This window comes from Caretta caretta, chromosome 3 (assembly GCF_965140235.1).
Source record: "Caretta caretta isolate rCarCar2 chromosome 3, rCarCar1.hap1, whole genome shotgun sequence".
NCBI classification, from domain to species: Eukaryota; Metazoa; Chordata; order Testudines; family Cheloniidae; genus Caretta; species Caretta caretta.
The window spans coordinates 13,526,518-13,541,257 of NC_134208.1; positions in this window are offsets into that span (position 1 = coordinate 13,526,518).

The window sequence follows — 14,740 nt, forward strand, 5'->3', positions numbered from 1 at the left end:
GTTGAATCAAACCTGTTGAGATTCATACGTGTGTTTGCAGGAAATCTTGGTACATCAAGCTTGAGATGAAAGCTCCCAAGGTACCTCCTCCAGCTTGGTGTAATTGCCTTTTACTGTACTTTGAAAGTTATTATTTCCCAACTAACTGTGTTTTGAGAGCATTGAAAGCAATTAGGATTCAGGAAACCTTACACAAATAATCAGATCATGTTGATTGTTGGTACTGTGCAGTTTCTTATCATCACTCTCTGTTTCCAGTATCCATTTCCTTGATAAAAGGAAAGATACAAATTAAGGTAAAGCCTTGGCAATCTGCTGCCACAGTGACAAGTTAAGAGATGGAACGTAAATTATTTAATCTTTTGAAGGCAGAATATCTGTGCTGAGCTCTTAGTTCTGGATTGCAAGAGAAATACAATAGCATCAACATTTATTTTAGGTTTTATACTACCACCCACCAACACAGTATCTGAGTGCCTTCCACATAAAGCCTTGAGTGGACTTCATGGAGTAATAACAATATCTAGCACTTACATCTTCAAAGTGATATACAAAAATATATTACATTACACTTGTGAGGTGGTTAAGTATTATTGCCCTTGATTCCACAAAGCATGCAAGCATGTTTAACTTTAAGCAGGTGATTAGTCCTATAGAAGTCGGTGGGACTATTCCTCTGCTTAAAGTTATGCATGTGCCTAAGTGATTTTCTGAACTGGGCCCATTCTCTCCATTTATTTCAACAGCAGAATCCCCATGGATTTCAGTGGGATTGGAATCCGGTCCACAAAGGAGAGTATTTCTTCATACAACGCACCCAGTCAACCTGTGGAACTCTTTGCCAGAGGATGAAGGACAAGACTATAAAAAGGTTAAAAAAAAACTAGATAAATTCATGGAGGATAGGTCCATCAATGGCTATTAGCTAGGATTGGCAGGGATGATGTCCCTACCCTCTGTTTGCCAGAAGCTGGGAATGAGTGATTACCTGTTCTGTTAATTCCCTCTAGGACACCTGACATTGGCCACTGTTGGAAGACTGGATCCTGGACTGGATGGACCTTTGGTCTGACCCAGTATGGCCAGTCCTATGTTCTTATGTAAGTTGCACAAGACCACAAAGGAAATAATAAGTATCAGAGCTTGGACTTTGTTAGTGCCCAGGGCAAGCATTCGCAAAGCTATTCTGAAAAATTGCGGAAATGGTATCATTGCTTTTCCATGAGCTCAAACCCACACACAAGATATTCCTCAATGAAACCTTGGCAAAGAGCTTCCAACATGGAGAACTATTCATGTGACTCCATGTGAGCCCAGCAGATCCCAGCAGATGGCATCCCAGCCCCAATTAAAGACAGAAGTCCATTTGCCAGAAGGAAGAGTCAGCCATGGTGGCAATATAAAGAAAGGTGTTTATGAAGAAATTCAAGTAAAGGAAGTGAGGCTGGTAAATTATAGCTAACAGCAAAGTGGCAGAACAACACTGGAACAAACACCAATAACTGACAAATCAGAATAATGAGAAGCAAAGAGCAGCCAAACCTATATGCAAGCATCATGGATCAAGATATGTCTCCTTGCTAACAGGAACAACTACAGCCAACAGAAGTGGTTGAAATCCTTCATACTTTGACATTTCAACAAGAATAATTGTTAACATTTTGAACTTTATGTACGTAATTGTCAACGTATCTGTAATTTCTCCCTGTTTCTCTACCAATTGCAAAGCTGGTTGAAGTTTCTTCAATTTTGATGGAATTTCAGATTTTGAATTTTCGAATTTCTGCAAAATAACAGGAGGGACAGGAAAATTAAAAAAAATAATAATAAATTTGTTTTCTAATGAGCTCTAAAATTAAAAGGGCATTTAGCATGCAAGCAAGGCTCAGCATGTTCCAAGCCTGGCACAAATATGGTTCAGTGTTGCCTCATATCACCACTGGGAGTTAAATGAGTATTACTGTGTGATGGGGCTCTTCTCTCACTGCTGGGGCACCTCCTTGTGCGGCTGTGTCTGGGTCCGATGCCCCCTTCTGTCCCTCATTTGTGCTGCGAACTCTCTCACAATCTAGGAGTTACAGTGGTTCCTCTTTGTGACTCAGGATGCTCCCTCTTCACATCTTGGCCCTCCAGCCAGGTCACTATAGTTTTCCCCTTCCAGGGTATCAAAGTCTCACTGGACTGACTGGGTATCATTCTTGGCGGTCCTCCAATTCCAGGCTATGCCACTTCCCCAGTGGTGGATAGGGGAACCCATTCCACCTCTATCCCGGGTTCCAGCTCAGGGACCCTACATTCGGCAGCCAAGGTCTGCTCTATCCTCAAGACACTGCTGCCATTTCCCTGGACAGCTTCCTTTTCCACCTCTATCAGGCTTCTTTCGCCACCACCCTTCTGGGTAAACCCTGCCTTCAGGGCCAGGATCCCAGGACTTTCCACCCTCCCTGGGTTTCCTCCCTTTCCCTCTCTAAGCCCAGAGGGTGACTGGTAGCATCCACACTGCATCTTCAATCATCTTCAATCAGTGCTTGCCTATCAAGCCTAACTTTCCCTCAGGTGTGGCCTGTCAGGTTACTTAACGCCTTCTATGTCCACTTTAACCCTTCCCAGGCTCATGTGTGGTGGACACCCCATCTGCTATTGCTAGAGCTTGTAGAAGTGTGTTCTGGGTGATCTGCTGAAAAATTCAATATTTTTTGTCAATAAAACAAAAATTGGGATGAAAAACAAAAAATGTTCGTCTGAAAACCCAGAAGTTTCCAGCCAAAAATTGCTGATTTTCCAATGAATAATCAAAGTAGACACTTTTTGCGAAAATTTTCAGTCAGTCAACAAAACAAAACAAAACAAAAACTCCAAAACATTTTCCATCAAAATATGTTTTGAAGGAAAATGTTGAGCATTATCCATGTTGTACAGAGGGGGAATCTAAACCGGAGTACAGAGGTCAAGTGACTTGGCCAAAATGACACGATCAGTGACAGAACTGAGATTATAGAGGAAGTCCGACTGCCTAGCCCTGTGCTCATTGATTGCTAACACACAGTTACCGACACATGCAGGATGTCTCTGGGTGGCTTCTGTCCTGGTTCTTCCTGACTGCCTTTCTGAATTCCTGACTGCAACATTTGCTCTGCATGATTTAATGATACCCCTTGGCTAGCCATTCTATATTCTGTGTAACTGGTGTAACATACTCATCATCATTATTCTTAATAATAATTTCTATTGCAGGAGCACATAGAGATCCCAGCCAAAATCAGGGGCCTCCTTGTGCTAGGCATTTTACAAATACAATTAATAAGAGAAATCCCCAGTCCTGAAGAGTTTACAGTCTGAACAGACAAAGGTGGTGGTGGGGGGGAACAGAAGCACAAAGAAATGTAGCAACTTGTCAAAGGTAATACTGCAGGCCAATGGCAAAACTGGGATTAGAACCCTAGTCTCTTGATCCTTTACGATAGTCTCTGTGTGGAATAGGGAGTTAGATGTTCTTACAAGGAAGGGGGTTTGAGATTATGTGGTTGAATGATATGTTCTATTCTTGTTATGTCTCCCTCTGTCTCCTGTTTAGTTGGCCTACATGGAAACAGGGTTGCTTTATTTGCCCGGCCTAGACTTACTTCTTGACACCCCGTCCCATTGCGTGGTAAAGGTTTTTACCCTGAGCTGGCCTGTGATTGTGCTGTACAGGCCACTGGGGTAAATGAAGTCCAAACTCCCATGGAAGTCACCGAAGTTATCCTGAATTTACACTAGTGTAACAGAGAACAGAATTGAAGCCAATTTGTAATTATAAATTAGCAGTCTGAATGCTGGACTCTGGACCAAATTAAGCAGTGATATAAACACTGGTGAGAATTACATGTGTGATAAAATTTGCTCATAAAGGGCCTAATTCTACAGCCCTTAGTCATATTAAGTAGTGATTAGTCACACATATAAACCCTTGGCATGTTTCTCCAAATTCACATTAGTGTTGATGAGGAGGACACAATACAGAACAGTATTCTGAGGATGCCCTACATTTCTGTGATTCTATGATACAGTGAACATTCTGCTATCTCTGTGTTAACTAGGCAAACCAAAAACCTTTATTGTACCATAGATATAACAAAAATGATCCATATTCATCTGTGGTGTAACTCCCTTGATTTTTGAGTTACACTAACAATGGATTTGGTCCATACCTTTCAGTTATTATGCAAAAGAAAGAAAATAGTGATCTGATGATAGCTAAGCACATGCCTAAATTTAAGCATAGGAGAAACTTCCTTGACTTCAAATGCCTAAGTACCTTGTTGAATCAAGACCTATATTATTATACAGCATGCACAGAAATATATTTGTTGCTCCTAAAGGCCAGATGGTAACCTTAATTACACTGGAGTAAATCCTGAGTAGTGCCATTGACTTCAGTGGAGTTAGTCCAGATTTACATTTACACAAAATTAGGATCTGGACCTATACAAATAAATAAGGATAATTTAGGGCGTAAAGTTCAAACTCTAGACCTGCAAACACTTAGGTTTATGCCTAACTTTAAGCATGTGACTACACCCACTGACGTCAATAGTAATTAATCGTGTGCAAATCTTTGCCAGATCTGGGCCTAAATTATAATCTCTAATACATATTTAGCATGTAGGCTTGAGCTACAATTATATCTCAGAACAGATAAAAACCACGCATTATTATGTTACAACTAAAATAATCCTATAAATGTATCCTGTGGAATGCTAATATTGATAAATACCAACTGCGCACCACTGCCAAATAAACTTCATGCAGAAATTCCTAGACCATATATTTATTAAATAGAAATTACTGTCAAGATACTGTCCTTACAACCTGGTACGGACCTCATAATATAGTCTTTGGGTTTAACAGACTGAGGCTGCTAATTACATTTTTTGTTGTTTGTTTTTTGTTGTTTGTTTGTTTTGGCAACATGCTAGTTTTCTGTACAATTTCAGTAGTGATTCAGATGAGCTCTACCACTTAATAAGCTTAGACGCTGGAGTGGAGACTTCTCTGTAAGTGTCTGTGCTATGATATCTGGTCAAAACACCGAGGAAAAGCAGGGCAAAAAAACCCCAGCAATGTTTTACTCCTTTTAAATTGATTGATTCAATGTTAAAATATTGGATTTGTTATTGGTTTTGACCAGATTCGCTCTGACAATAAGAAAACTACCAGCCTTTCCCCCCCATTACTCATAAACACAATTGCTACAACAAATTTAGAGCTTTACCTTCAGGTTCCTGTATCTGAAAACTAGGAATTTTTAAGGATGATTATAAGCTTAATTTAATCATCAACTGTAAGATGAACAGATCGAATCTAGTAAAATAAAGTCGTTCTAAAGTAATTTGTAGTTTTCTGTTAGTGCTAGATAATATTACATACGATGTGCTCTGAACATTATTTCCTTTGGAAACACTGTTTTAGGAGAAAAGCAAAGTCAATAGTACGTCATAACTGAACATCTGCATGGAATCAGCAAATAAAATTTTCCTAGATTGGTGCATGACACTTTTTATTAATTGACTAATAAAAGAAATTATATAATTAGTGGAGACAAAGGATGTAATCAGGTAGTTTATTATTTGTTCAGTACTGCTTCATTATTTTTTATTATGTTAAATACTTTGTGTGTATGGGATTTGGAAAATGAAGATAAAAATCTAAATGTGTGTTTGGAATGGTGTTCATGAGTAATGGAGAAAAATTTTGGTAGTGTTCCATTTAAGCCTTAGATCAATATCTATCTTTGGGTATGTGTGTGTATATGTATGTATATATACTATGGAAATGCACATACAAACATAAACACATAACATCTATTTGCCCCTATATTTACCATAATAAAATAATAATAATACTTAAAAGAAGCCAAAAATCTAAAGGTGTTTTACCTACCTGTTCCCAACAATGTCTCTCCCACAGCAAATAAGTGCGTTGAAATTTTCCAGTCTGTCATAGATAGACAGATGGATAGATACTCATGCACAAATTTTATAAAATCACATTATTGTGAACACAAAAAAGAAGACATAAAAAAATCACGTACCACAATTCTAAAACGCTCGGCATGATTTTATAGCACTTTATAATGTACCAAAATAAAGGTAAACTACACTCCATGAAATTCCAAATTGGATTTTCTCTTTTACTTTAAACAAGCTGTGAAAATATTTCAGGAAGGGAATATTCAGTTCAGTTTATGCTCTATAAAAATTTAAATCCCTTTAAAATTACACCAGAAACTGTTGAATGGCCTGACTAAATTATTATTGTTATTGGAACAATGACCCCAAAATGGAGTTCCTATACACTATGCACAAGCTTTTTGGTGACTGAGATTCTGAATGCAACATTATCAAACCATATTTAAGATTTCATGTTACTTTCTACAATTCGAGCCTTAATATTAAACAGTTTTCCCTGCCAAGTATTAGTTTCATATGTTAATATCATTTTTTATTAACATAATACAAATATCTCTTGCAGTAGTACATCTTTCATTGCTAGCGGCTTTCATATCAAATGTCACAGCAAATTTTATTTTCACTAATAGATTAAGACTTGTACATTGTATTAGTGAAAGTGAACAGTATCACTAGATGACACTAAAATTATAGAACATATTGTACTGCAGCACATAATGGTTTGCTAAATTAGATAGAATTCCTGTCCCACCCACTCCACAAAATGGAACCAGAAGTTCTGTCAAATATTTTATTGCTTCTTTGGAGAAACCTTCACCTTTCAAGAACCTCGCTATATCCCTTGTCAAAATATCATATTATACAATTCACTGGAAGTGAACTTATTGCTAAATACCCATTAGGTTCCCAGGAGATTCCTTACATTAATTGTTTAGTGAAAGCACCCTGAGGCTATCACAAGGGAAGAACATTAAATGCATTAAAAGAGAAGTTGACAGAGATCCCTGTAGAACAAGATGCATCTCCTGGCTTAAAACTTCTCCATGAAGAATCCTGTGAACCATTGTTCAGACTGGTCATTTCCCCCCACCCCCCACCTCTGCTAGTACAAATACAATTAATCTGAAAAGAAAATCAATGCTGCATCAGTAGAGAAGCTTTAAAAAAGTGGGTAAAAAAAGACAAGCTGGGAATGATAAACAGGGCAAAGAAGAGATACTTTGAACCTGAGGTGTCTGTTTGCCTTGCAGAGGAAAACAACAACAAATTTCGAGAGCAGAGAAATTGTAGAACTAATTCTGCATATGAAGAAAATAAGAAAGGAGAAAGGAGAGGAGAGGAGAAGGAGAGGAGAAATGCAAGCTTAATAGAGAAGATAGGAAGATTATTAAAAGAAGGATGTCTCCAGAAAAGTTCTAACCAAAACATCAATTAGTTTTTCCAGAGTAAAAAGTCCAGGTCAGAAATAAAGTTACGAAATTTAGCAATTAGGCACACAATATTTGCAGGACTGACATGGTAACACATCCCTTATATTGTCGCGCTCTTTAAAATGACAATCTCTTGTTTATATACTGGATCCTATTTGTGTATTTCACTGCACCTTTCGGTTCAAAATGCTTTGGAAAAGAAATTGTACTAAGTGAAGTAGTTTGCTTGTCAACATGAGCTGCAGCAAGCATTTTTTGGGTTCAGCATTGCTGTCAAAATGCCACTAGAGGGGGTACTAGTTAAACAAGAGGCAAGAATGTAGCTTTTACCTCCCCCCCCCCCCTCCCTTATCACCTATGAAAGCAGAACAGATCTGTTTTCTCTCTGAATTGGAAGTTCATGTTATTATCGTGAGGGGAGTTATTGTTATTGGGCTAATTGAAGTATAACTCTTAGTGAAGATGCAATAGGAAAAGTACTCAAAAGCCTGGGCTTTACTAAATACAATTACTGTTCCTCTTTCAGAAATACTTTACCTGGGAAGAAAAAGAAAATCTTTCATATTCCGTTGCTAGTCTTTAGGTCTATTTATAATCAACATTAGAAACCACTGGGTGTTGCGATGTGAACGGCTGTAGGCACAGATCTGTTAATTGCCTTGCAACTTGTGCAATCCTTTTCCTCTGTGCAAAATGAATGCAAAGTGAATGTGCCTAGGCTACTACTCTGATTTGGTGGGTTTTCACACTCATTTTGCACAGGTGCCAATGAATCAAGTTTATGAGCAACGCTGCTTTACACCAGCTATCTTTGGTACCTCTGTGGCCTCCATTACTATAAGACCCTGTGAGCCTTTCACAGTCTTTAACGTAATTATCCTCAAAACATCTCTGGGAGGCAGGGCACGGCTAGGATCCCCATTTTTCTAGCTGTGGAACCAAGAAGCTAAGTGACTTGCCTCAGGAAGTCAGCAGTGGAGCAAGGAGTTGAAATCACACATCCCAAAGCCGAAGTGAACTGTATAATCACTGGACCATCCTTTCTCTGTAAGCTAAGGTCTTGCTCCTAAGAACCTATTTCTGTTCTTATTTGCATCACTTTTATACCAATAAAGCTTCACTGTGCCTGATTCTCCCCCACCCTTACACTGGTTATATGTTCCTAATCTACTGATTTGTATTCAGTGGAGCTACTCCTGATTTACAGTGCAAGGAGAATCAGGCCCTGTTATTCCAAATGCTGTATGGGGAGGGATTTCAGGCAGTTTCTGTATGAGAAATATGGCATCAGTTTAAAGAAATAAATTTAAAATCACTCTAGTGACACCAGCGCAAACTCATAAGGCAGCTGCACTGCAGCCAGTTTAACACTGGCTTAAATCAAGTTAGCTGGCATCAGTCAATTTGCATATTAAGCTAAAGTGAGGTAAGAAATAGTTAAACGAACTTATGCGTGTCTATATTGGGTTGTTTTTTTTCTGGTTGAACTAAATTTAAAATTTAAACTGGTGCAACTTTTCGAGTACAGACAAGGCCTAAGAGTTGGCATGGGAGTCAAGATGTGCCTGAATGAAGGGAAGGATGGGCCAGTGGTTGACTGAGGCCTAGAATCCATTCCCTGCTCCGCCCCAGGTGTCCTGTGAGACCCTGAGCAAGTCACTGAGTTTTTCTGCACGTCTGCTCCCCATCTACCCTATACGGAGTACAAAACCTGCGTTAGACTAAAGAATGTCACTTCACAGAAGACTAAATTGCTGTGTGAGCCACAGGCAGCGAATGAGGTGCCACCAATGTCCGAGGGAGAGAATTAGTTCCGAGAGATATGCCCAGATGATCCTAGTGGGTGATCCACAAACAAGAGGAAAGATAGGTATTTGGCCACCTAAGTTGCTCTCGGGGACAATCCATTAGGTGTGTTCAGAGGGTATCTAACTCCACAAAGCACACGGAAGAGGAGCTGGCCCTCCCTTATAACCTCTAGCCCAGTGGTTAGTGTACTTATCCAGAATGTGGGAGACTCCTAGTTCAAGTCTCTCCTCCCCTCCACCTTAAAGAGCAAAGGAAGTTGAGCAGGGATCTGCCACCTCAGCTGAGTGTCCTAACTATTGGGCTATGGAGCATGATAGGCCTCTCCCCCAATCTCTCCTATTGAAGCTATTCCACTTTAACTAAACAATTGAATAAGTAATTATTCAGTTGGGGCAGAGAAAGAGTTAAAATGACTCTATGGACCAGTGGTTAGAGCATTCACCTGAGAGATAACAGATCCCTGTTCAAGTTCCTACTCCTTATTAGGTCGGGCAGGGGACTTGAACCAGGCGTCTCTCACATCCCAGGCGAGTACCCTAACCACTGGGCTAAAAGATATAAGGGAAGTAAGCGTTCTTCCATGATTTTCTTGAGTTAGATGGCCTCTGAGCACCCCTACCAGCCTAGGCCCCACACGTGATTTAGGCAGAGAAGCACCTACCTTCCCCCAGTTTGTGGATCACTAGCAGAAATTGGTGCCTACCTGCAACCCGGACTTCGGCACTGACCTATGAGAGAGGGGTGGGGCCAGCATCTCCCATTGGCTAGTTTAGGTGTTCTCTGTCTAGTGTGCTGGCTTTTGTAGATTGCATGTTAAGGTGCCCATCTCTCCCCCATCACTGTATAAGTAGTCTAGGTACCTAACTCAGGCTTTGTGGATCACAGAGTTGTTCCTGTGATTTTATAGATACCTAAAAGTTAGGTGTTGCGATGTTCAGCATGCAGTGCCTAATTCCCTTTCTGAATTTGGACAGCTATGTCAGTGCATTAGAAGCCACTGCTTCCAGTTACCCATCAGAACACCTGGAAATGACATAAAAAACAAGTAAGCATCCACTGTGAGTAAATAAACCTGAGTAGCTGAAGATCCTAGAGCCCGATTCTCATTCACACTTTGCTGGCAGTGTAAGGCATCCTTAAACAGGATGTAATTACAGTTACACTCACATTAAGGGCCCTTTGCACGGCCAAAAAGGTGAAAAAGCAACCTAAGAGAATCCGGCCCACCGGTGTTCATAGTTTCCCTAGATCATTTAGGCTACATCCCTCTGGGAACTAACTGGTTTTCTATGGGTTAGTTCTGGTGGCACAGTATAAATATGGAAACATTAAAATCTAACATGGTTTGTAGAGATTCCTTGCTAAGGTAATAATATAGCCTGTTTTATCTGAGCCTCTCACACATCTCAATACCCCTATGAGGTGGGAAAGTGCTATTATCCCCATTGTACAGGTGGGGAAATGGAGACAGAGGTTAACTAACTTGCCCAAAGCCACAGAGGGAGTGTGTGGCAGAGCAGGGAATTGCGCCCAGGTCTCCTAAAGCCCCACCTCCCACTCTAATGATTGGCCCATCCTTCCTCCCATCCTCTTCTTGGCTAGCTAACCTACAGTGTAAACATCTTGGGTTCTGGCTTCTATTAATCAATTAAATTCCGCAGACCCGAAAAGCCTCATTCTGCTCTCATGCTGGTGTGACTGCCACCACTGATGTCAAAGGAATTACAGCAATGAAACATGAGCAGCAGTGAATGCACACCCAGGAAACAACACCACCCATCGGGTAACATCTCCCAAATGAGCCTGGGAGAGCGGACTGATTGGAAAGAAGAAAGAATCTGTTTATATGCAAGACATCTTCAGCTGGGGTAGATCAGTGTGCCTGCCTAGCTCTTTGGGGCAGGGACCGTCTCCCACTCCATCTACACTGCAAAGAAAAACCCGTGGCACCAAGTCTCAGAGCCCATGTCAATTGACTCGGCCTTGCAGGGCTTGGGCTGAGGGACTAAAAATAGCAGAGTAGACATTCAGACTTGGGCTGGAGCCCAGAGTCTGAGACCCTCTCCCCCCACCAGTGGGCTAGTCTGTACTTCACTCTCGTTCCATGGCCCACCTGGGATATTAGTCGGCAGCTCGTCCATGGAGCCATGAGCATTGGTGTGTATCTGGAGTGTTTCACAAAGTCCCCTGACTCCTGTTCTTTCTGCAGTGAGAGGGAGATTCTGGGTCATGTTTACGTAGAGTGACTCAGGTTGAAGCCCCTCTTCCGGCTCCTCCAGAACCTCTTATTGAGGTTCTGGTTACACTTTTCCCCACATCTCTTGATCTTGGCTCACCCCATCTGTGGCCCCACAAAGTCATGGGACCTCTTTGTCAACCTCCTCCTGGAGCTGGCCAAGACAAACCAGAAGGAGGAAGTTGGAGAAGAGTAGGGTTGCTCTGTGACTGTGGGGCCTATTTCTGTTCCCTTAGAATCATAGAATATCAGGGTTGGAAGGGACCTCAGGAGGTCATCTAGTCCAACCCCCTGCTCAAAGCAGGACCAATCCCCAACTAAATCATCCCAGCCAGGGCTTTCTCAAGCCTGATCTAAAAAACTTCTAAGGAAGGAGATTCCACCACCTCCCTAGGTAACGCATTCCACTGTTTCACCACCCTCCTAGTGAAAAAGCTTTTCCTAATATCCAACCTAAACCTTCCTCACTGCAACTTGAGACCATTACTCCTCGTTCTGTCATCTGCTACCACTGAGAACAGTCTAGATCCATCCTATTTGGAACCCCCTTTCAGGTTGTTGAAAGCAGCTATCAAATCCCCCCTCATTCTTCTCTTCCGCAGACTAAACAATCCCAGCTCCCTCAGCCTCTCCTCAGAAATCATGTGTTCCAGTCCCCTAATCATTTTTGTTGCCCTTCGCTGGACGTTTTCCAGTTTTTCCACATCCTTCTTGTAGTGTGGGGCCCAAAACTGGACACAGTACTCCAGATGAGGCCTCACCAATGTCGAATAGAGGGGAACGATCATGTCCCTTGATCTGCTGGCAATGCCCCTACTTATACATCCCAAAATGCCATTGGCCTTCTTTGCAACAAGGGCACACTGTTGACTCATATCCAACTTCTCATCCACTGTAACCCCTAGGTCCTTTTCTACAGAACTTCTGCCTAGCCATTCGGTCCCTAGTTTGTAGTGGTGCATGGGATTCTTCTGTCCTAAGTGCGTGACACTGCACTTGTCCTTGTTGAACCGCATCAGATTTCTTTTGGTCCAATCCTCTAATTTGTCGAGGTCCCTCTGTATCCTATCCCTACCCTCCAGGGTATCTACCTCTCCTCCCAGTTTAGTGTCATCAGCAAACTTGCTGAGGGTGCAATCCACGCCATCCTCCAGATCATTAATGAAGATATTGTTCAGTCACGCCTCTGAGCAGAGTTCCTCCAGGCAGTGTTCACTGACTTCCCGGACACCTTTGAGGAGCAGTGGGAACTGTCAAGAGTTCTCTGCTCAGTGTCCCCTTTCAGTTCCCTGATTTTCACCCTCGGACCTTCACTCCCATCCCTGTTTTTTTATTTGTTGTCTCCATTATTCAATAGTTGCCAAAGTTCACTGGTCTCTCCAGGGGAGGGCCTTTGAGCTATGGGCAGGCTTAGGTCAGCCATCTCCTGGAACCACAATATGTCTCCCCTTGCTAGGTTTCGGAGCCCGGGCTCCAGTCTGAGCCCAAATGTCTACACAGTTATTTTTAGCCCTGAAGCCTGAGCCTTGCAATCGGCTGGGCTCTGAGAAGCTGATGCCGCAGGCCTTTTATTGCAGTGTAGACATACCCCATGTGTACACACAGCTTAGCACAACAGGGCCCCACCTGGAACTGAGTCTCTAAGCACTACCGTAATACAAGCTATAGTAGCCAAACGAAATTCCACCATGGGCAATGGAGTTAATTCTGGCTTTGCACTGATGTTACTGAGAGCAGGATTTGGCTTCAGTGGAGTCGCTCTTGACTTACATGGGTGCGAGATAAAGATCAGGCCCAGAATTCACAGGATACAAAGACTGAGCTGGTGCAAGCACAAGCAAACCATGCAGCCGTGTTTACTGGGACCTATGTAAAATGTTCTGCTTTTTACTTAAGGAAACATACTTCATGCTTTAGACGGCACATTGATCAGATGCGTGATTTGTATGTATTTTGAGCTAAATCTGGAGTTGGATATGCATGCATAGTGCCCACTTGCTACAGTGAGACATCCATGCAGGCAACTTGAGAGGAGTCTTAGGGTCACACTGCACTGAATAGAACACACTGCAGCCACCCTGACCTTCTGGGCAGACGAGTGGCCTCTTACAATTAGATCCAGTTGCAACATTGGATTCCGGGTCCTTCAGCGTCTGCCGGCCGCGCCTCCATGTCTGGCCTTTCAAAAGACTCAATGCAGTTTACACATTGACAATAAAAAGGAAAAGTAAATAAGCACAAACAGCAACGTTCATGCGTAGACTGAGTTTTACCATGACCCCCTCCTGCTGGGCTTTGAGAGGAAAAATCTCCCTCCAGGGGTCAGAATCATGTAATTCAAGTTAAAGCAGAATTCTTCACTCGGAACCTCCCTTCACACTCCCCCAACCCCCGGCCCCCTATTCATTCTGGGATGCAGTTCACAGCTTCTGAGAGACACTGAAATCTGAGGACCAGATTCTCAGCTGATGTAACTCCACTGGTTTCAACAGGGCTATTTTAATTTATGCCCCCAGATACTCTGGCCCTTAATATAATCTAAATCCGTGAACAGAGATATCAATTGTAGTTGTATTTTTTAGTGATGATGAGGACAACATACCTTTATCCAGCAGCTGGGAAATTAAAATGCTACAACTAAAATGACATGCGTCTTCGTGAATGAGTTCCCCTTGGATTCTGATTGTCGCTGTGACTCGGAGAGGTGTGAGGATAGTGGATTGAAGTCCATAATGCATTTATCCGTAGGTACACTTGTGCAATCTGTTCTCTCTGCAGCTTTGCAGCCTTTGAAACAGTTTTAGAGTTGTTTGCTTTGTTTTGTTTTAAAGCCTATGAGCATTGTTCTTTCCCTAAAATGCTGCAAAAGGAGTAAGTGAAGAGAGCTCCATGAGATCTTATGGGAATAGCAGGAAAAGGGATTCTCAGCAATCAGTAATATAATATTTTGGCACACATCCAAATCAATGAACTCAAAGGGTGTGGCAAATTTAAAACTTGCAAAAGCTGTGTGAGGTAGGTTAGTGTTATCATCCCTATTTTACATAGGGGGAAACTGAGGCACAGAGCAGTTAAAGTGACATACTCATGGTCACGCAGGAAGTACACAGCAGAGCTAGGTCTATAACCCAGATCTATTGACCCACCCCCTGCCCTGTGCGTTAGCCACAAGAGCGTCAGTCCAATAAACATGCTGTCTGTTGCGGTTCAGGTGAACTTCGCTTCTGGTCACACTTTACACTAAGATTATAAAATATTATAAGCATGTTACAGACATAAGTAGTATGTCTGATAGATAGATTATAAGCGCATCA